The 17,012-nt window shown below is 44.2% G+C and overlaps 1 protein-coding gene across 8 annotated transcripts in view; it reads right to left on the bottom strand.

Moving 5' to 3' along the window:
- The window catches only part of TANC1 (tetratricopeptide repeat, ankyrin repeat and coiled-coil containing 1), a 252,126-nt gene that overhangs the window by 178,249 nt on the left and 56,865 nt on the right, over positions 1-17,012 (bottom strand). For 7 of the 8 annotated variants that reach the window (XM_055397087.2, XM_055397086.2, XM_055397092.2 and 4 more), the window contains exon 2: positions 13,555-13,664. The exons of the other annotated variant lie outside the window; for it this stretch is intronic. The gene's annotated coding sequence lies outside the window, so the exon portion shown is untranslated. The remainder of the gene's footprint in view (positions 1-13,554; positions 13,665-17,012) is intronic. 8 annotated transcript variants of the gene reach the window in all.

Below are 17,012 nucleotides of genomic sequence, written 5' to 3'. Positions count from 1 at the left end.
TCCCTACTTTCTTCAATTTAAGTCTGAATTTGGCAATAAGGAGTTCATGATCTGAGACACAGTCAGCTCCTGGTCTTATTTTTGCTAACTGTATAGAGCTTCTCCATCTTTGGCTGCAAAGAATATAATCAATCTGATTTCGGTGTTGACCATCTGGTGATGTCCATGTGTAGAGTCTTCTCTTGTGTTGCTGGAAGAGGGTGTTTGCTATGACCAGTGCGTTCTCTTGGCAAAACTCTATTAGCCTTTGCCGTGCTTCATTCCATGCTCTAAGGCCAAATTTGCCTGTTACTCCAGGTGTTTCTTGACTTCTTACTTTTGCATTCCAGTCTCCTATAATGAAAAGGACATCTTTTTTGGGTGTTAGTTCTAAAAGATCTTGTAGGTTTTCATAGAACCGTTCAACTTCGGCTTCTTCAGCATTACTGGTTGGAGCATACTCATGGATTACTGTAATACTGAATGGTTTGCCTTGGAAACGAACAGAAATCATTCTGTCATTTTTAAGATTGCATCCAAGTACTGCATTCTGGACTCTTTTGTTGACCATGATGGCTACTCCATTTCTTTTAAGGGATTCCTGCCCACAGTAGTAGATATAATGGTCATCTGAGTTAAATTCACCCATTCCAGTCCATTTTAGTTAAATGAAACAATAGCTGGGTTGTTATGGAGGGGAAATCAAAATCAACAGCAATTCTCTCCCACAACAGATTTGGGCTAATAATGTAAGAATTCTTCTGTTACCAAGTACTAATTTCTAAGTTTATGGACAAAGTTATTTGACTTATATACGATGAACAGCACATTCCCATGGCAGGATCTGCTATGTTATCAGGCTTTCAGAAGTACCAGGTGCAGGTAGGTTTTATTTTGGGATTTTAAATATACATACAGAAGGAATAAGAGAAGCCAAAACCTGAAATCAATACATTCTGCCTCAAACCAGGAAAGGCTCAGATAGGGAAATAACCAAGTGCAGTTGCCACCGCTGCTGCTGCTGCTGTTAAGTTGCTTCAGTTGTGTCCGACTCTGTGCAACCCCATAGACGCAGCCCACCAGACTCTGCCGTCCCTGGGATTCTCCAGGCAAGAACTCTGGAATGGGTTGCCATTTCCTCCTCCAATGTATGAAAGTGAAAAGTGAAAGTGAAGTCGCTCAGTCGTATCTGACTCTTTCACAACCCTATGGACTGCAGCCTACCAGGCTCCTCAATCCATGGGATTTTCCAGGCAAGAAGACCAGAGTGGGTTGCCATTGTCTTCTCTGAACCAAGTACAGAGTTCCTGGCAATTATCATTATGCCTCCCAGGCCAATGGTTCTCATGCAGGATGGAGCACCAGCCTTGCAGAAAGCCCCTGCTCATCTAGAAGCTTCACCCAGGCGTTCCCCAATCAGGCAGCTGCCTCCCAACCCAACAGAACGACACTACCCACTAGTGAACAAAATAACTCTGACGTTATTGCCATCACCACCACCATCCAGATGGCCATAGATATTTAATTTATTAGAGAAAGAAAAGGCGTTTCACAAGCCCACTTCAAAACCCTATTTCAAAAGCTTCCTCTTAGAAGCCTTCTTGGTCTTATTTTAACTGCTTACCCACCTGCCTCCTCCACTAGGCTGTGGGTCTCTGAATGGTCAGACCCTTCCCAGCTTCACCAGCACAGTTTTCTCACTTCAATATCAATGGGTATCAGAAAAGAACACAATCTTAATCCATCTCTAATTCTCAAAGGGAAAAATTGTACCCCAAAACACATTGCCAGCCTAATAAATTTAAGTCAGTGTAACCTCCTTGTTTAAAATGCAAGGCCCTGAGCATCAGAGGAACTTGTCCTGACTCTCCTAAGACAGGGTTACAACCCGATTTTCCAATTACAGAATAAGCACTGGGCTAGGTGTTTCATTCTGCACACATTCCTGAGTCTCCACTCTGTACCAATCAAAGGGGCACAAAGTATAATACGCTGGAGGAGGAAGACAACATCATCAACAAACATGGGCAGGAAGCCAACAAGTCCAGGCCTCCCTCTTCTCTATAAAATGAAACAGAAGTATGAGAGGAGCAGAGATGGTTCAGAATAGCCCCTGTAGAGAAGACGAAGGCAAGCACAAATTAAAAGGACAGCTCAACAGTTCTGATTGCCCAACCAAGAGCAAGACACATGAAAGTGTGCAATTCCATCCTCTGATGCTCAGCTCCGAGGACAGGCAGCGTGATTGGCCATCGGATGTCGGCAGCGCATGTGCAACAAGAGTGGTCGGGGAGCTCATACAAGAGCACCCGGAGTGGCGTGCCACGGGAGTGAGGCTGGACAGGAAGCAAGTGGAGCCCTGAGAAAGAGGACAGCCAGAGAGAACAGGGATGGTGTTTCAGAGAGATCAAAGAGCAAATACAGACGGACTAAGTGAATGAAGAAGCTAAACAGAGGCTGTCTGATCCTCTTCATTTTAAATTCTTGGATATGGAACAATTCCAGACACTGTTAAAGCCCACATGACTGCCAACAGCACAGTTCACTGAAGTGGAACGTCCTCAAGTGAGGATCGGAAGCAAAGAAGTCAAGGAACTTGATTCTTGGCCTGGGAAACGGTCATTCAGATGCTCCCTGCAGTAAGAGAGGAAAAGCTAAGGATATCAACCACCACCATAACAGCCAGTATTTACCAAAGTCTTTACTATATATCAGGTTTCCCTGGTAGCTTAGCTGATAAAGAATCTGCCAGCAATGTAGGAGACCCCGGTTCGATTTCTGAGTTGGGAAGATCCCCTGAGGAAGGGAATGCCTACCGACTCCAGTATTCTGGCATGGAGAATTCAACGGACAGAGGAGCCTGGAAGGCTACAGCCCATGGGGTTGCAAAGAGTCAGACATGACTGAGTGACTTTCACTTTCCTTTCTTTACTGTATATCAGTTAAGTGGAAGAGTTTTATATTCTTCAGCAACCTCATTTTTAAAATCTTTAAAAAATCATCTATGGGACAGTCTCACTGATTCCTTTTTATAAATAAGAACACAAAGGCTTAGAGAGATGAACAACTTGCCCAAGGTTACACATTTCATAAAGGTGAAGCTGGGACTTGAACCCAGCTCTGACTTGAAAGCTCAGGCTCTGAATTGCTACCTCCCAAGACCTCAATGAACCAGGGAGAGGGGAGCTAGGAAGGTGACCAGGAAAATACAGAAGACAAGTCTCAAAGTGGCTTTTGCATGAGGGTGACAAAGTACAGTTGTTATGGATCCAGCTGAGGAGAGCTGGGGAAAAAGCCAATGCCAGGCCACAGTGGCCATGAGGCCAAAGCCCGTGCAGCACCGCCTGGGGTGTGGCTATGAAGCTCAGTCTCTGCATGCGATCCCACCCTTTCTCACACAGATCCACGAAGGGTGTGACCAGACCACAGGACGCTGTCCTGTGGAAGGTTTACAGCAACTGGAGACCCCAGTCCCCATCCTCATAAAGGCGATTAGCTCCGTAACAGCCGCCCTCTGATTACATCATCTTTGCTTTTCCCTTCTCCTTCCTGTGAAGTTTTCTACTTATATCGCACAACAGAGTTACGGACCGCAACTCACATGGGCCACCTTCCTGATGTGTGACAATGACAGCTCCCTGAGTAAAGGTAGGAGGCATCACGTTATTAACTAAATGACCTTGGGCAAGTTATTTTGCCTTTCACAGGCTCATCCGTCTAACAGGAACACCGCTTCCCTTCCCGTTTGACAGGGTAATATCAAGTCTCTTCCACCTCTAGGTGCTATCATTGCAAAGGGGAAGCTTTATGTCTTGTTCATAGGGCCACTGTAATCACAGCAGCTGATAAACCATCACCACAGATGAAAAAGGAACTCCTCTAAGGAGTCTATGGCATGGGCTGATGATAAGTCTTTAGTATGAAAAGAGAAGAGATCCTAAAGACATGTCAGAAAGTCCATTTTTTTCCAAAAAGTGTTAAAAGGCACTTAATCAATCAGTGCCAGCTGAATGAAGCCTGGTATTATAAATCTAAAGAAATTAAATTTTTTAAATTGCACTGTGTCTGGCCTCAAAGTGAATAAGGTCAGACAACTTCAAAGATGCCCTGTGAAAGGCGGCTATTCATTACACCAAGATCTCTTGTTTATGGCGCTGACAGACGGATCTTTCACTTAAAGCTTCAGAATAAAAGACGTCAAAATCCCTCCTCCACTCCTGTCAGTACTTGCTATGATGCTCTGAACAAGGTTATAACTTCCCCAAGACCTAATTTCATTAAGTTGGGCGTTCTCAATACCCATGTAGTGGTTTTGTGTTTTTTTTTCAGACTCCCCCAGGTAATTCTGATGTACAGCCAGCAACACGCATTTAGGACTAATTATATTCCAGGCCCTGCTCTAAGCACTTTATATATATAGTCATTTAATCCTCACAACAGCCCTCTACAGAAGGTGCTATCAGTATCTCCATTCTACTGGGGCACAGAGAAGCCGGAACTTGCCCAGAGTCATGAAGCTCACAAGGGCCCATCCAGGCAGTTGGGCTCCAGAGCCTGACCATGTGGTCCTATCCCATGCCTCCTTTTTGGATAAAAGCAAGAGAGTAGCTCCCAGGGTCTGGTGAGGCGGTGAAACAGACAAAACTATCAAACGGGGGACAAATCATCTTTGGACACACACACACCTGGCACCCCCACTCTAGCATCCCATGCCTCAGATCTTTCTTGGAAAAGAAAATCTATCTCTATCTCTTATCTTGAAAAAGACACCTACTGTGCACTCCCTCAAGTTCTGAGTTATTTCAAACTACCGTGTTGTCGACATGTATGATCTGGAGGCATCACACAAGACACGTGCAAAAAAATGAGCGCACTCAAGTCATGAGCTCACAGGTGGAAAATACGGGGAGATGGGCCATATTGTTGAGGAATAAGATACTTTGGGGCAGAGACCTCCATGTCACATAGGCAACGCATCCCCCATTCCAAACACTTACCCAGAAATAAGGTATGCTATTCAAGAGGAACTCAAAAAACATCTCCCCTTTTTCACTAGAATGAATTGAATGAAGCTTGTTAAAAGGTGATCAGCTGGGGCAAGGAATGGCCTAGTGCCCAGGTTCTCCTCTGGACAGTTTTACACAGTCCAGTTATTGTAACATGGTCATAACCTTGGACATCAAAGTTCTAAAATAAATTAGGTGATGCCAGTGATAATGCAGTGGAGAGCCAAATCAAATTCACAGGCGTCACACTTGTGCATCATATGAGCATCCTCTCTTCCCACAGCTAAGGCAAGTATATCAATATGTGGATCATGGGGCTCTTATCTGAAATTGGTAAGAAAAACCATTCTGGGCCATAAAAATTTGGTTGCAACTCAGTTCAGTCGCTCAGTTGTGTCCGACTTTTTGCGACACCATGGACTGCAGCACGCCAGGCTTCCCTGTCCATCACCAATTCCTGGAGTTTACTCAAACTCATGTCCATCACAACAGTGATGCCATCCAACCATCTCATCCTCTGTCATCCCCTTCTCCTCCCGCCTTCAATCTTTCCCAGCATCAAGGTTTTTCCCAGTAAGTCGGTTCTTCGCATCAAGTGGCCAAAGAACTGGAGTTTCAGCTTCAGCATCAGTCCTTCCAGTGAACACTGGTTGCAGTATACAGTCTCAAACTGCTACTGCCACAGGGCCTATGAGAAAGGGCACATGGGAAAGTGTGCTCAGCCGCTTCACTCGTGACTGCCTCTTTATGACCCTATGGACTACAGCCCATCAGGATCCTCTGTCCATGGGATTCTCTACGCAAGAATACTGGAGTTGCCATGCGCTCCTCCACGGATCCTCCCAACCCAGGGATTAAACCTGCATTTCTTGCAGCTGGATTCTTTACTGCTGGGCCACCAGGGCAGCCCCACATGAGAATGGGCATTGGCTTTATTTTTTAATCCACTCCACCGCCCCCAAATGGGGGAATACCAGAGTTCCAGATGATAAAATGCAAAGACAGCTCATGCTAGGAAAAAAAAGCCAAACATGTAGAGACCATTTAAAAAAAAAAAATGTTAACAAATCCGGGCTCAAAGGAAAATAGGAAAGACACAATGGTGCCATCCAAGTCAGGAGTATGTGACCTTTTAATTGCCATGGGCTGCCTCAGCAATCTAGACCCTCTAATCATAATGTTTCTGAGTGATTTCGACACAGAAAATGCAATTACAGAGAAAATCAATTATACTGAAGCAGACATCAAAATATTTAAAAAGCAAATCTGTGATAATAGTAATGTGTGCTTCTTAATGCATAAATAACATGACACAGCAGCAGGTCTAAGAGCTCCCGTAGTTTCCTGAGTGGTGATAGACATAATTGATAGCTTAAACTACCTCCCTCAACGTGATAGAAAACTCTAAAATTTCTATGTGCCAAAGCCACAGGTGCTACTGTTATTCCATAGTTTATTCTCCCTTTCATTATTAAAGGAAAAACTACATTTTGGGTACAGTACAGCGAAAATTAAAATTTGTATTTTTCTCCACCCATCAAAGTTCAGAGACCCTCTGCAGTGCATCCAATGACCCTAAGAGTTTGGGACCCTTACCCAGAGAATCAGAGTCAGACCCAACAGAACAATTACTCTGACTTGCCAAAAGCTCTGCAAATAGCCCAGGAGTTTCTAGAGAAACAGTAGCTCACTTTTATCCCACTCCTGGAACCACTGAAATACAGGAAATTAAACGGTAATTTACTGATTGGCACACATTAGCAGGATTGGGAACTCCACATAGACATCACCCCTAACAATTATATGCCAAGTTCCATGGTTAATTTTCACAATAGTCCATAAAAGTTCTATTTAACAAGAAAGTCCATCACCACCAAATTACTAACAACAGCTAGCCTGGCATCACAAGAGAGATACCTGTGGAAATTTAGTGTGAGACAATATACAAAAGCACGAAAGTCAGGGTGAATATTAGGGACATATGCTTTATATTGGTTTTATTTTCTTGAATTCTCTTATCCTTTTAAAAAGTATTTAAGGTCTAATAAGTATAGCCTTCCCATGAATTGGACCAGGCTTCCACATGAGAATGGTACCCAAGGCTTGGCCTCTTCTGCCCCCACTGCTTCATACAACCAGGCTACTCACCAGATGCATGCCTTCATGGGGGATGCCCTAAGATAAATATCATTCAGAGTCCAAAATACACGGACTCACATTGGGCCACTGCCAGCTTCTCATGGTTCCTGGGTAACTGAGACGGTTTTTGTTTTCATGGTTAGGACCTACAAACAACAGCTGCAAAAGTGTAATACTTTTTCTAGACTAATAAAATTACCTAAATCTGGCTCACTGTCTCAGCTGTGGCAGCAGCCAAACTTCCCAGAGAGATGCAAGCCCTGTATAGATTCCAGAAGATCTGGGATGGGAGCTCTGAGCTAAACCGGAGGCATTCAAACCCAACCCAACAGCAAAAGATATGTTAACTAAGTTCTGAATTACAGGATAATTCCTATGTGTGGAGATTACAAACATTATTTTTAGGAGTCAGATAAAACTTTAATCAAACCTGCAAAGTTCAAGCACACTTGAAGTTATGTGACATGCCATATATGAACATCAGATTTTTTTTCTCTAAAACACAGTGAAAGGCTCAATTAAAGCCCTTAACTCTGCAGGGAAGCCTTTGATCATAGATTCTGTCACCACCTCTCAACACAGACAGTATGAAACATATCTCAGACTTAAGGAACAAAATCAGTATTGTGAAGTGGCATGGAAACCACACATACATATACACAGAGATCACACTCCTTTCAAGAGGGCGGGGGAGCGGGGGCGCCACAGGGAAATGAGTTGCAGAAACTAGTTTCCAAACTGAAAAGGTTCCTAAGACACAGTACATGAACACAGCTATCAAATTATTTTCTAAATATAAGTGAGTGGTCCCAAAGCCTTCTTTAAGGAAAAACAGCCTCATTAGAACCCAGTGGAAAACAGAAACACTTTCCTCTGAATTAAAGACAGTGGATCCAAAACTGTTTTAGATAAAACGAAGATGTTGCACAGATGTTATAAGTTGTCATGGTCTTACTAAAACATCTTTCTGCCACAGCAAAATATGAGTCTGCAACAGAGCTGGATATAAAATAATAAATATCTGTCCCTTGTCTTTATGTAATCCAGCTTCCCAAACTGACTCCCTTCTGCCTCCTCAGAAACCTAATAAAGCCCATATTTCAGTGTACTGATAATTCACTGAAAACCACAAAGCCATTCATCTTCAATTCAGACTTAGGTTATGACTTTTTTTTTATAATTATCTCTTGTTATCAATACTGTAAATCTGTAACCAACAAAAGGCCTCTACTCCACAAATCCAACAAACCACCATAAAAATAACAGCCGAGGTGGGAACACAAATGTACCCCATAGTAAGTACGGTTACATCTTTCACTGTGAAGAATCTGGTTTAGTCCTCACAATGAGCAGGAGGTCAGAACTGTAATTGTGCTCTCTGACAGATAAAGAAATTAAGGGTCAGAGAAACTTCAGAGCCTGCCCCAAGCCACACCTTCCCTCTTTTTAAAAAATTTTTATTATTAATTGGAGGATAATTGCTTTACAATATTGTGTTGGTTTCTGCCATATATCAACATGAATCAGTCACAGGTTTACATATGTCCCCTCCCTCGTGAGCCTCCCTCCCACCTCAAGGTCCATCCCACCCCTCTAGGGTGTCACAGAGCACTGGATTTGAGCTCCCTTCATCATACAATCAATTTCCGCTTATATCTATTTTACATATATTAATGTATATATTTCAGTGCTACTCTCTCAATTCATCCCACACTTTCCTTCTCAACATAGCATTCCTTGGAGGAAAGAACACTAGACCCTCACTTTTGGTACCCTGAGCCCTGGATCCCAAGATCAAATGATGCATAAAACCAGCCGCTGTTGCACAGCATGGGGCCAAAAGATAGGATATATAAAACTAACTGTTCCTGTGGAATTTAGAAACCATTCAACTTTCACTAAAGCAGACCCTCCCCTTAGAGAAACTTGTTACCAGAAAGGAGAACTATGATGGAAAACAAAGAACATTTCCTTCTTAGAACAGGGCAAAAGGAGAGACCTATAGGGAAACAAAATACAGAACTGTCTGTGCCAGGACCGCGTCCAAGTCCGTCCTGGCAAGATTAAACAGAACAATAAACCTCATTAGAACTCTGCTTTAATTCACCTGTCGAGTCTTAAATATGTAGGTTTCATAGATGATATCTTCATCTCCTCCAAAACAGTTACATTTAGAACTATTAATAGCAGCAAAAATCAGATCTACATATACTATCCTCATTATCAAGGTTTTTACTTGGGTCTTTTCTGCCTTTACTACTTTAAGCACATGAATGATTTAATCAACATGATCAGAGGTCCAAAAGAGTTTATATTTTCACATGTTGTTATTTATAAGCTAAAAAAGAGAGGCTCATCTGAGCTAGCCAGTTATCGACTTCCACAACTTCTTCAATTCTTCCAAACAGAATTTCTTAGAAGTGCCACTGAATTTTAAAGCACCTTCCCACAAACACCCTTCGAGGGTAAGTAGCATGACCCCACCATCCTAAGCTCGGGTTACCTAGCCAATATGCAGCTAATAAAAAAAAAAAATCAGGGGGTTGAACCCAGATAAAGCCACAGAAGACACAGACCATGGTCTTTTCATTTAAGAGTCTTGTCTTTATCACCTATATGTAAAAAAAATAGTAATACACACACATATATATATGGTGATACACAAATTTGGAAAAGTCCCTGATGCTGGGAAAGACTGAGGGCAGAAGAGGAGGGCGACAGGACGAGATGGCTGGACGGCATCACCAACTCAAAGGACATGAGTCTGAGCAAGCTCCACGTGATAGTGAAGGGTGGGGAAGCCCGGCGTGCTGCCGCCCACGGGGTCACAAAGAGTCAATCACAACTCAGCAACTGAACAACAGCAACACAATTTTGAGTAAAATCCAGTTCCTGCCCTGAACACAGCCAACCTACTAACCAGACAGAAATCTAAATCTGTGGCGTCATGGGAACAGAACAAGTCAGAGTGACATGATGGTGAAGGTTTTGGAGCCACGGAGCCCAATCCACAGGTTTAAAATCCCCAAACCCTAACTCTGCTATGATTCACCTTCCCTGTGATCCTGGGCCTGAAACTTAAACTCTCTAAATCTTAGAATCCTCATTTGTAACAGAGATGACATACCACAAAGTAACTTTAAGAATTAAAAACAACATGACAAGTACCTAGAACTATGCCTAGCAAGAAATACATGTTACATAAATGGTTGTCACGGTCTCACGTTATTCCATCTGCTTATATGGGCCCAACTACAACTTCTAAAGCCCAATTAAATGTCAGTGGAATGGGCTTTCCTTTTTTCTATTTAGGATATTAAAATGATAGGGCTATATTGCCAATAACAATTTGGAGCTGACTGAGGGAGGGTGAAGGATGAGTCACACATATCTGACTTGAACACTGCCAATGGCCACAGTGGAAGTAGACAGAAGCATGGGGGTGAGGGGACTTGGGGAGGTGGAGAGTGGAAAGCAGGCAACAATTAGGAAAATGAGTTCAGTTTGGATATCTCAAAAGTACATATGAGTCATCAAAGTAGCAATGTCCAAAAGATTGTTTGAGACAAGGGTGAACTCGGAGAAAGACCTGAGGGTCATTAGCATGTGCGTGGTGGCTAAAGCCATGGAAATACAGAAGTCAAAGAGGCCACCAAGGATGCAAGCCCAGGGAATGTGCACACTTACTGGCAGACACAGAAGAACCGAGGAAGAAATGAAAGGAGAAAAGTAGGAAAAATGCAAAGGAACTCAAAGGAGACAGTTTCAAACGAGGAATGGGAGTGATCAATAGGTCAAGAGCTAGAGAAAAGTCATGTCACAAGTCCTCTCAGAGGCCATCTGTAACCTTAGGAGCAGTTTCTGTGACGCTGAGGTGATGGAAACCAGATGCCAGGTCATCTGTATGATCTCTGCCTAAATGGTGAAATTCTTTGATTCCAAAATAGAAACTCACTGTTCCCCAAACCCACCAAAATATTCAAACCTCAAACAACTGATTACAAGGTGTTTTTCCCCCCCAGAGAAAGGGAAATTCGCAAAAGAGACCCAGTTAAAAACCACAAAAGCCATTTAACATGATCTTTGCTATTAAGCTCCTATCTAGTTCCTTGAAGTTGGTCCTCAGGGAGAGAGAAAAGAAAAATTAGCTAATTCTCTACCACCCAAAAACTGGAGGAGGGAAAAAAGGGTCTAACTTACAAGATAAATTTCCTGTCCAATAACTCTCTAAGGGCAATGCATATAAATTGCTATTTCAACATTACCTTGAGAAATGTGTTGCCACAAGTCGGGAGAGACTTTGGTTTCAATATGCAAATCCCTGCATACTTTGGTAAAATTCCATTTAAGCAGAGTCCCACCTGGATTTCTAAATAAGCCTGAGCGCTTGTTAAATTTAGCCGATTGTTCCTCAACTTCATTTTCCTCATTCTTCGTATACTTATAACTGTAGAAAGCACTGTCCTAGGCAATTTTAAATAAAAGTTATAAAATGGTTCTATGATGCAAATTATAGCACTTCAAGGGACTGTTTGGCTTGGCAGTATAAACTGGTAAAACTAGTTAGCAGACTTCAAAAATTATTCCCCCAAACATCTGCTCAGGCTAGAAAGAGGTTTTTGTTTCTTTAAGTCTACTCCACATACAAATATTTTTCAAGAATTTATACACCATCACCTCCTGAGAAGCTTAAAACGCAGGCACACACGCACACACACACATAGATAGCAACTGAACAACAACAAATCTAAGTTGTGTCCAACTCTTGCGACCCCACGGGCTACAGCCCCCCAGGCTCCTCTGTCCATGGAGATTCTCAGGCAAGAATACTGGAGTGGGTTGCCATTTCCTCTTCCAGAGGATGTTCCCAACCCAGGAATCGAACCCACATCTCCTGCATTGACAGGTAGATTCTTTATAACCGAGCCACCAGGGAAGTCTAGATAAGTAGGTAGGTAGGTAGATATAGGCCAGCAGGGACACTCTCTCTATCGCCCAAATTCCAGTTCGGTAGGCCTAGGGGGAGTCCTAGTATCTTAATTTTTTAAACCTCAAGGGAGATTATAATGTGTCCTCCCCTGACATGTTCCTGTTGAGAAGCTTTTATGTTTCGGCAGGATCCGCCAAAGCGAGGTGGGGGGAGGGGGGCAGAGGGGATGGCAACTGTCCACTGCTTCATGGACAAGCAAGACATGGTAGGAAAGGTGACTGCAGGATAGGAAATCCTGCAAGCAAGCCACACTGGACAGATGGCAGCATGTACCTGCACTCACATGGACACCTCAAGAACACTCAGAGGCTGGAAGCAGCTTTAACCTTGACCCCGCCTCCTAGAGAAGAGTGTTTCAGACACCCACAGAGAAGAGATCCAGGGCAGAGCCTTCATTCCCCGAGTCAACAGTTCTGCCCTGGGCCTCCTAGGGACTTCTGTTCCACAGCCTCAACTGAGAGCATCCGAGCATGAATAACAGCAGTCCTCCAAGCTGTGCCCACTCGGATGGGACTGGAGACTCCGTTCTCAGTCAGTTCTCTCTCCTTAAAGGCAAGAGGGAATATTTGAGTCCTACTACATGCTACACACTGGAGACAGCAAATGAAAAGATGCACAGAACAAAAATCTTACCCCTAAGGAACCTCCAGTCTCACCAAACACCTTGCATTAGGTACTTTTGTTTCACGATTTACATGTAAGGTGGCAGTACAGGAAAACCACAGTACAGGAGATATTTAACAACGTGCTTAAAGTTCTTAAGGCCACAAGAAGCCTTCCTGAAACCCAAGAGGGGAATAACTCCAAACAGGTTAACAAGACGGCATGTAGAGCAGATGAGAGATGGAACCCAAGCTATTGTAACTGGCATGGCCCTAAAAAGGCAACCTGGGAAGACGTCTGGGTAAGGTAGGTGTAAACGGCCCTTTATTTGTCTCCTGGTAACTATGGGGAAGTTTACATTAATTATTAAACTTCAAAAGTTTTTCACAAGAATTGGGGAAGAGAAAAATGATAAAGAACAAACATCACAATATGTTCATCTATTGAATCGTTCTGTTCTACACCAGAAACTAATGCTACATGTCAACTACATCTCAATTTTTAAAATATACCAAAAACAGGCAGCAGGCTGACACCATTAAAAATCTAAAAATTGTTATCAGTTCTACTGATACAATATTGTTGGTGCCCCCCGCCCAAACCCTGAAATGGGCACCAAAAAAGGTCAGAAAGATTTTTAAAGAATGTTATCAACACATCCCTATTACTAAGAGTTCTTTGACATAGTCATTAAGTCATGGATTTAAAAAAAAATTCTTAAATTTCTTTGAATAAAAAAACCAATTTACCTTCAAAAGCCACAGAATTTTTCAGAAAATAACATATTGTGGAAAACTTGGCCTGTAGAAGTACAAATTTTCCCTGGATCTCACTCACCTTGCCTCACCCCAGACTGCACTTGCTGGCAACAGAGAGCAGCTGTCTTACTCGCGGGGCACCCCAAAAGTTCCTCTGGATCAGGCGACTACAGGAAGATGGGAAGAGAACTGAAAAAAGAAAAACCAGTCAGTACACTCGTCCTATGACACCAGAAGCACAGAGTTTATAAAACCAGCTAGAACCAGGACTTCAGAAAAAGCCATGATGGACAGGAAAAGCCATCAGTATATAGATACTTTAAACAGGGGAACAAGGGTGATGGGCTGGCAAATCAAGAAAACTCATTCTTCCTCCTGACAACCTCTGCCCAGGCTGACCAGGGAGCGTCACTGAAAGCCTTGTCTTGAGCAAGGTACGGCAGCATCCAAACTACCTTCTCTAGCTTGGGTTTATCTCTTCAGCTGATACTAATGAGTTTGCAGTCCAACACAAGCGTGTCAGAGGTTTCAGACAGTGAGCCCAGAACCTTGCCAAGGCACTCAGGGTGCCGAAGTTCTCCAGAATATTTTCTTCCCGTATCTCCTGCCTCACTCCTCACAGGTCCCTGCTCTCTACAGGACTCACCGTTTCCAAACACAATGCCCAATCTCACACCTTTGCTCTCCCCATTCCCTCATCCGGAGACACGGCCCCCACTCCGGAGATGAGTCACCCTCCAAACACAGCTCAAGTGCCCCCTGCCTGCCCGCCCCGCCCACAGCAGCTCGCCTCTGCACACAAGGCCCCGTGCAGGAACCTGCGTCCTAGCGCTTGCTTCCCTCTGCCTTGACCGTCGCCCCTCCACCTCCTGTTCTCCTCACAAGGAGAGGCGCATGCCAAGGCATGTTTGTTCCTTGAAGGATTTCCAACAAGAGGTTCTCTGTGACTGATTCGGAGTCCATTTCCCTGGGAAATACTCTTCTTACTGCTACTCTGGTCCTGGAAGATGTTCTTTTTCACGAGTGCTATCCAAGCTCCAACACACTGACAACCAGGCTCTTGCCCAAGTTAGTCCCCTTGCAGCAAGGCTGCCGGGCTGCATTGCCAAAGAGGATGGATCATGTGGAGTCACGCCGGAGCCGACAAAACCACCTTGGCAGGGCCCCGGAGTGTAATAGGTTTGTGCATGCAAAGGCGGGGCGGAGGCCTCTTTTACCGTTAAGTCTGTTTGATGAGGAGCTCTGCAAGACATGCCACGCCTCGACCACCCCCCACCCCACACCCCCATCACAACCCACCTGAACTTCAGGCCCCGTGCTCCCCACCTTCACCTCAGAGAGAGCTGAGATCTCATTCAAGCAGAACATGGAGGAGAAACCTACATGGTCCAGGTGGTCCCCTGACATCAGCTCTCACCTCACATTCAGCAACAGCCCCCAGAACTGCCCAGGCTTCTGAGCGCCCCCCAGTTTCTGCTTCCCGAGGCTGCTGACCTCGCTGGTGGTACTGACACATTCACTGCAGCAGAGCACCTGGTGAGCCACAGCTCAAATATCCGAGGCATCCTCCTATGGTGTGTTCGGAAGGGAACCACCTGCCTCTTTGCCGAGAGCCTGGCAGCCAGGGAAGGAGTCCATCTCACACCTGCTGTGAGGGCTTCGGCCAATCTCCTCGCACAAAACACCCCAGCAGCAGAGGCAGGCGTCTCAACGGTCCCAACCACAACTGCCAGACAAGTATAGAAGAACATCCACCACAGCCCACAGCTGCCCACTGTCGCACAGACCCTCAGCCCAGAGCAAGCACGGACATGTGTGCACTCCCACCACTAACAGGCAGTGACACACCTCGTGCTCGCTCTCCGGCCTCTTCTCCACTTACACCAACCCATTTACGACTTCTGTGATGGCGGGGGGCAGGCAGTCCTCTCTGAGTTTAAGATGACAAACAGAGCTCTGTAAATTACAGAGGTCCCAAAGGGGAGGCAACCTTCTGCGAGAAGGGCTGTCCCTACAGCCTGATTTGTGGTAATGCGATCACAGAGTCTAGATTCTGCATTTGGTCCTACATGGGTTTTAAGGGCCACATTCCGTAATTACAGAAAGGAAAAAGGGAGGTGGAGACCAGAGGAACTCTGAGTGGTGTTTGAGGAGTTACTTATAACTACGGTTAGATCACTCATCCACCAGACTCGGAAGAGAAACTACGCCTCGAGTTTTCAATTGTCCTTTAAAAATCATTTGCCTCCAATAAAATAAATAAATAAATAAATCTATGTTAGTCGAGGAAAAAGTGGAACTTTTTGTATTTTCTTGTTTTACCATTCCCCCACTAAAACTTCCCAGGTGGCACTAATGGTAAAGAAACCATCTGCCGATTCAGGAGACATAAGAGAACTGGGTTCAGTTCCTGGGTCAGGAAGATCCCCTGGAGAAGGAAATGGCGACCCACTCCAGTATTCTTGCCTGGAAAATCCTATGGTCAGGGGAGCCTGGCAGGTTACAGTCCACAGGGTCACAAAGAGTCAGACACGACTGAACCAACTTAGCATGACCACTACAAGGGCTCCATTCATTTTCAACACACAGTCCAAAATTTGCGCCCAAGCAAGTTTTGAAAAACAAGCCTTTTGTTATATAATATTCTCACGTAAACTGCAAAAGAAAACAAAGTACGCTTATTGAAGGAATTTTTTATGCAACCTAAAATACAAGAGTTTATAGAGACCAGGTGGGTGATGACATTCAACTGCCAAATCACTAGCTTTTTATTTTCATGGATCCAATTTCCAATTGGCTCCTAAAAATAAAACTTTAAAAAGCCTTTCAAAGAGAATTATTAAGGTTTTCCTCCTGGCCCTCATTCTGTTTCAAAGATGAACAGAGAGACTTTAAGGTTGTTTATCCAACAGAAATAAGCTTTTTTTCTCTCAAGCATCCTTCCCAAAACCTAGCACCGGGCATCCTCAGACCACAAAACAAAGATGAGGGAATGTTTGCCGTCCAAAGTGTGTGGCCAGGGATCCCGTGAAACAGTCCAAGTCCTCCGGTGACACTGGGTCCCGCTGCACTGCTCCTCAGAGTGTGAGGCCCAGAGAGGGTGACCAGCAAGATGAAGCCCGCAACCTTCACTGGGTCACACCCCACTCTATCTGAGAGCTCATGCAACACAATGGAAAACAGCACCACAGAAATCCTGAAGCCAGTGAAAGAAAGCTCTTGTTTTTGTTTTGCTTCATTTTGAATGCTGATGCTTAATAGAAAGCAGGCTTAAACAGAGGCAAGAAAATAGGAAGAAGGAAAACTCTGGAGACTCAGCATGCATCTGGGACCTGAGCTGCAACAGGCATTATATAAAACTACTTGCTTCCATTTCAAAGCTTGCAGTTTCCATCTTCCTTAACACAAGTTTACTACTAGTACCATTAAACTGTCCACTGAGGCGATTTAGATCCTTCACCACCCACCAGAATCTCCTGAGGAGCTTTAAAAATTCTGATGCCCAAAAGATTTAGAACAGAACCTCTAGGGACCCAA

The sequence above is a fragment of the Moschus berezovskii genome, chromosome 2 (genome assembly GCF_049115385.1).
Source record: "Moschus berezovskii isolate FMDL1 chromosome 2, NW_MosBer_1.0, whole genome shotgun sequence".
Lineage (NCBI taxonomy): Eukaryota > Metazoa > Chordata > Mammalia > Artiodactyla > Moschidae > Moschus > Moschus berezovskii.
Note: the sequence above shows the minus strand (reverse complement) of the source record. Positions and strands in the feature narration are given on the sequence as shown.